The sequence below is a fragment of the Drosophila pseudoobscura genome, chromosome X (genome assembly GCF_009870125.1).
Source record: "Drosophila pseudoobscura strain MV-25-SWS-2005 chromosome X, UCI_Dpse_MV25, whole genome shotgun sequence".
NCBI lineage: Eukaryota > Metazoa > Arthropoda > Insecta > Diptera > Drosophilidae > Drosophila > Drosophila pseudoobscura.
This window is the reverse complement of record NC_046683.1, coordinates 31,298,229-31,304,228: the sequence shown is the minus strand read 5'-3', so window position 1 is coordinate 31,304,228 and position 6,000 is coordinate 31,298,229. Positions and strand designations below refer to the sequence as shown.

At 38.2% G+C, this 6,000-nt stretch overlaps 1 protein-coding gene and 1 long non-coding RNA gene across 5 annotated transcripts in view; one reads left to right on the top strand and one right to left on the bottom strand.

Moving 5' to 3' along the window:
- Positions 1–719: 719 nt before the first annotated feature.
- LOC117184466 (uncharacterized) lies at positions 720–3,343 on the bottom strand. Its single transcript, XR_004469834.1, has 2 exons — positions 1,122–3,343; positions 720–1,030 (listed from the first exon to the last, which is right to left on the bottom strand). It is a non-coding gene; the product is annotated as an uncharacterized lncRNA (long non-coding RNA).
- A 91-nt stretch (positions 3,344–3,434) lies between these two features.
- The window catches only part of Stim (stromal interaction molecule), a 208,171-nt gene continuing 205,605 nt past the window's right edge, over positions 3,435–6,000 (top strand). Inside the window, exon 1 of one of the 4 annotated variants that reach the window (XM_033382176.1) lies at positions 3,435–3,524. The gene's annotated coding sequence lies outside the window, so the exon portion shown is untranslated. Of the gene's footprint in view, positions 3,577–3,897; positions 4,017–6,000 lie in introns of those variants that run through there. The other 3 variants (XM_033382173.1, XM_033382175.1, XM_033382174.1) reach the window with 3 other exon arrangements.

The window sequence follows — 6,000 nt, the reverse complement described above, 5'->3', positions numbered from 1 at the left end:
TCTGATAGATATGGTCATTTTCTATGATTGTGCGTTTTTAGTTTTCTCGAATCTTCAATATTGTGAATGCCACAGATTTTCCTCTTTTGTGCGGGCGCAAGGGGGTGTGGCGAAATTTTGACACAAAACGGTCAAGGTCCGATATCACAGGAGTGTGGATACCAAATTTGGTTGCTCTAGCTCTTTTGGGTTCTGAGATCCTTGAACTCATATTTTGCAATTGGCAAAACCGACCATGAAACCTGTGTGTTAGAGAGAGACAGGGCGAGAAAGAATGAAATTGTTTTCTTGATTCTGGCTATAATAATTATACGATCTGGTTCAGATTTTGCACTCTAGAAGATATAGTCATCTTCTACGATTCTGCATTTTTAGTTTTCTCGAATCGTCGAAATTGTGGATGCCACAGATTTTCGCCCTTTGTTGGGGCGGAAGTATGCGGGGCGAAGTTTTGAAATATTTTTGTAGCAGTGACATATCACAGAAGTCTGGATCCAAAACATCGTTGCTCTAGCTCTTATAGTCTAGAGTCTAGAGCACTAGGCGCTGAAGGGGACGGACAGACGGACGGACGGACAGACAGGGCTCAATCGACTCGGCTATTGATGCTGATCAAGAATATATATACTTTATGGGGTCGGAAACGATTCCTTCTGGACGTTACACATATCCAGTTTTACCACAAATCTAATATACTCCAATACTCATTTTTAGTATCGGGTATAATAAATAAATAACAAACCATTAAAAGTACTTTATTGATCTAAAAATATAAAAATGTAGCATATTACATAGGAGAATGTTCACATATTTAAATTTTGAATGATTGTTCTTTCAAATGAAGTTTGTTTAATGAAGATATCTTAATTTGTTCAGAAGTTACTGTGCGGATAGTACATAATAATTATTATGTTATTATATTATTATTAAGTATAATTATATAAATTTTATTATATACAATCATTTTTTGTATATGCAATAATACCCACGCAAAGTAGCGTGTGCGTGTGCACGCCTTTAATAAAATAAGCTGGAAACACAAAGGAAAACAGAAATCAAACCAGTGTTCAAAACTCTGAAACGAAAAAAAGCAAACATCAAATATTTTTGTCAAAACATACCCTGCAGTACCAGCAGTGAGCGATGACGAATGTCATCTAGGCGTTGACGCCAGCCAAATCGAACCCTATGTTTTCTCTTTTCTTTCTTTCTTCTCCGCGCGTGAGAAATTTTGTAATGGACCTATTTCAGGCTGAGGTAAGCTCAGTCACGTCCTGGGGTCAATCCACAAGAAATTTGTAGAAATATATGGAACTTTGAGGGAAACGTCGGGGTTGTCTTATCTTAGAGAGGGTGGATCGGGGCTGGAGTGGGCGCTGCTCGTCTTAGCACTTTAAATTGGATTAGTTTGATAACTCTACTGATCGCCGGTATCTTTCGTAAGCTCCTGGTACAACGTCTGTACTCTGTGCCGGTTTTCTGCGTAAGCTCCCTTCTAGTTCTGGCCGGCGTCTATGTATACGCCTGTTGCTGCTGTGTCAGCGGGTTCAAAAGTGCACTTCAACGTCGGGGTGCACTTCGCCGTTTTGGCGATCGTGGGTTGACCTGGTTCTGTCTCTTCGCGTTTTGGCGGGCTTGCCGTTGGGTGCTTGTTGTAGGCATCCGCGGTGTCATCTTTTCGTAGTCGATGAACCCGGAAAACTGCGCCTGGCCGGTTGCTTGGTCTGGAGTGGGGGAAGTCTGCGTGACCTGGTGTGTTTGGTCAGCGTTATTGGCGTCGGTGCTGGTCGATCGGTGGCTATGTCTGGAGGGGGGGTGTTCGTGTTGTAAATAACGCATGCCTTCAATCTGTGTTGTGTGAGGCTTTGTAATTTTGCAGTGGGTTCTTATGTTTATAATATGTCGGGGGAAGGATTGTATCGAACCCTTTTAGGTTCTTTACAACTTAATTCGGTTCTGCCGACCGTGCGCAGTAGAAGAGTTCTTCGTATTTTCTTTTTGTCTCTTTTGCGCCTGCGTCGTCAGCACTCTTTTGCTTTGTTCGCTTTACATTTGTTATCTGCAATCGTCAAATTGTGCGCAAACAAAGCGAAATTAATTGCTGTGATATTATTATAATTATCAGGTAATTGCAGTGTTTAATAATAATATTTGTCGTGTGCGTGGTAAATAAAGAAAATCTCAATTGTAAAAAAATTTAAAAAAAAAAAAACAGTTTAAAAACTGTTTTCAAATTATATTAATGTTTCGCTGCATTCACATTATACATATGACTTTATGCTTCTCTCATGGTCGGAAACAAAAGAAGAATAAAGAAATAGAATATAAATCCGTAGTAGCGAATTAAATTATTATAATCTGTGGTGGGTACGAAAGTTCAATTTGTGAGCAGTCCAGCAACAAACAAAACAACATAACAAAATCATCAAAAAGTAACCCTTATTTGCGACGCATGGTTCAAGCAGGCACATATATTTCGACAAAAGTCATAGCTTATAAAACGCATGATATTTCGGCAAAAATCATCGCTTATTAAATCCATGATTTTTCGTCAATCAGGTCATCGACGTATCAGAAGCTGATTCGTCGAAGACCCGTACTGCAGGGTATTTTGTGCATTTTTTTATTAACACATGCGAATATGTTCTCTGTGCTTTTGACTTGATGACGCGGCGGTAGCCGAACGCCAGACTTAAACCACTAACCATACAGTATACTGTACGGGATGCACTATGTTCGACGTGCGAAATATTCGTTCCATGAACTGGCACATCTATGTACATATGTATATACACCTAATTTTGTTTTTACACGGTATATTGGTTCCTGACATTGATCGTATGCAAAAATAGGGGATTGGTTCCTTTTCACTAAAACCTAATTAAGGAAAAAATTGGGAAACGTTGGAAAAATAAATCTGCGTTTAAAAAAATGTCTTAACATCTCACAAGATACTAACACATACAGTCAAGGAAAAAAATCAACATACAGCACAAATTTTTTCGATATTTCGGGTTTTCGCAATGAAAAACAAAAAACTTGGTATGGCATCATTGTTTCAGAAAAAAAATAAAATTATGTATACTATAGTTACTAGGAAAGAACGTAAAATGTTCAAGGAAAAAAATTCCCTTTAATATTTCAAAACACCATCGGTGGATACATTGAGCCAGTTGGATCTTCCAGCAAGACAATGATCCAAAGCACGCCGCACATGTTGTGCGGGATTGGTTGTATATACTAAAAACGAAAGTAAAACGAATATTTTCATATTCTCTTTCTTGTTTTCGTATGGTTTCTAGGAATTTATGTAAAGGAATTTAAAATTTTTGATGTAATAACCATGTTATTTTAAACCCGTGTAAAAACAGAATTAGGTGTACAGTATGCTTAGTTATTTAACACAACTATTATAGAATACGAACGGCCCTAGTGGAACGGGGTGTTTCAGCATCACCAGGAGTACCATATTTGATTTTAAATTATCGGAAGTCAGCCCGGCCCGGACTGACAGTCATTTTTGTGTAAGTGAATAATATTTTCTATAGTTTGAGAAATCACTGGTTGCATATCAAGGTAGCTACATATTGAATAAACAAATTATTGTAGCTTGTGAACTCAATCCAATTAAATAAAACATCAAAGAATTATAAAAGGATAAGCTACGATAGTAAACAACACTATTTAAACTTCATTGTGCACCATTTTATTGAATATTGTTTGAAAATTAAAAACACTTTTATTAATTTAGCTATTTAATATTTATGAATTTTTTTAATCCATGAATCGTGTATATACCCTTGTTAGTGCAGTTTTCCAACAAGAATATTAAGTTTATATGTATGTATGTATATACAAAATATATATATTAATGAGCTAAATCTGGTTACCAAAAGGAGCGTGTGTGGAGAAATAAGTCTAGTAAATAGTAACGCCGTCATTCTACAAGTACAGCGCCAAAAATTAAACTAAAGATTCACTAAAAATTTTCGCTTTTTGATAAGGATTTTTGGTAGGTACGCAAATAAGTCGTATAGTATTTTTTACCTTCCTACCCATCATTTTTATTTATCGGGATTTTAGTATTTTTCTATAAACAATATCCAATTATGCCATACTAAATGTAAACATAATCTAGTATACTTTGATCAATTTGTGTATGTTTGTTACGTGTTTTGTGACTTTGAAAAGTTTGCATACCGATTTTCATCAGTTACGAAAATGTGCGTATGAGCATGCCGCAGTGCGTCAATCTCAATCGCAGGATGCACAAGATAAACGAAATCAACAAAAAGACAATTGAAACGCGGCGAAACTTGTCGGTTCATAATAGATACTCACAGCGAAAATGGGCTGATAATCGGCCATTTACATCGCTTCGTCTCTCAATTTTTTCATTCTTGTGTCCCGCTTTCTTGTCCGATTAGATCTGGAAAGCCCCCTCGGTTTACCAAAGAGCTATCCATTCTCAAAAACTTAAAATCAAGACTTTATACAAAATTTGAATAAGTTGCTTCTCCTACTTCTCACTATCGCTATCTAATAGCTCGGTCAAACTTTTCAGTTCTTAACGCCCAATGCTATAATAACTACCTATCTCGATGCTGGATAAGTTTTTCACAGGACCCATAACAGTTTTACAGCTTCGTAAACGGTAAGCGTAGAACGTCCGGACACCCATCCTTCCTATCATTTTGTAATACGTCGGCAAATAATGATCAGGCAATTGCCGATCTTTTTGCCCAATTTTTCCAAACCACCTATTCTGAGGAAAGCTACTCTGGTCATACGTACCCATACGGTTTAACGAGGTAGAACGGCATTTTCAGTCCCTTGTTAAATGAATGTTCCCTACTTCATGATCTTCGACTAGTTTCACCGGGTCCAGACGGGGCTCCACGTTGTGTACTCAGGTACAGCGCCGAGGCTCTGTGTGGACCCTTGCTTAAACTATTCACCCTTTCCATTGATTCTTCTTGCTTCCTCCCGATGTGGATGGAATGCAAGTCTGACGCAAAAATGTATAGGGGTATAGCTAAGCTATCCGCTATTCCTAAAATATTTGAGAAGGTTTTAACTCCGCACTTGCAACATCTCTACAAGTCACTTATATCTCCAACTTAGCATGGATTTATAAGGCGGCGATCAACCACCACGAATTTGTTAGAGTTTACCTCTTTCATTATTAAAGGCTTTCAAGGTAACTTACAGACGGATGTTATTTACACCGACTTTAGTAAAGCATTCGACTCTGTAAACCATTCCCTTCCAGCACATAAACTTGACCTATTAGGGTTAGGTGTTTGTTCTTCTCAAAGAGTCCTCTTCAAAAACTCCCTCTCTTCACCAGTCAAGGTTTCTTCGGGAGTACCACACGGTAGCCATCTAGGGCCCTTACTCTTCACACTTTTTATTAATGACTTGACTTCGGTATTATCATACTCTCCAGTACTTTTGTATGCTGATGTTGTTAAACTCTGTGTCCAGTATAAGGACATTTAACTTCAAGCTCGCTTGCAATCCGATCTCAACACTGCTTGGGTTTATACAGAGGTGGTCAAAGGAATTTGACGACTCTTATATAACAAAGACTCTATACCTCGCTAGTTCATCCGATTTTCACTAAAACTTACACACCTTTCTCGTAATTAGTAATTGTAGTGCTATTGGTATATTGAATGAACATCTCCTTGTAAAGTTCAGTTATAATTTTTCTCGCATATTAGACTTAAAGCTATCTTTCCTGCAAGTTCGCAGTCGGTTCGGTTAACGCGTGGCGCGTCATGCGGCAGCTTCCCTTGGTCGGTTGGTCGGGAAGAGGGATGCGTTTTTTCTGGGATACGCGCGTAACAGGCGTCTGCTGGTGTCACACGGGCCGCTTGATAGTGCAGTTATTGCATCGCTAATTGAAAGATGTCATTGCATGTCAACGTCCAAGAAATTTTCCTCGCATAATAGTTTAACAGCTATCTTTCCTGTATGTTCGCGTTCGGTTCGGTT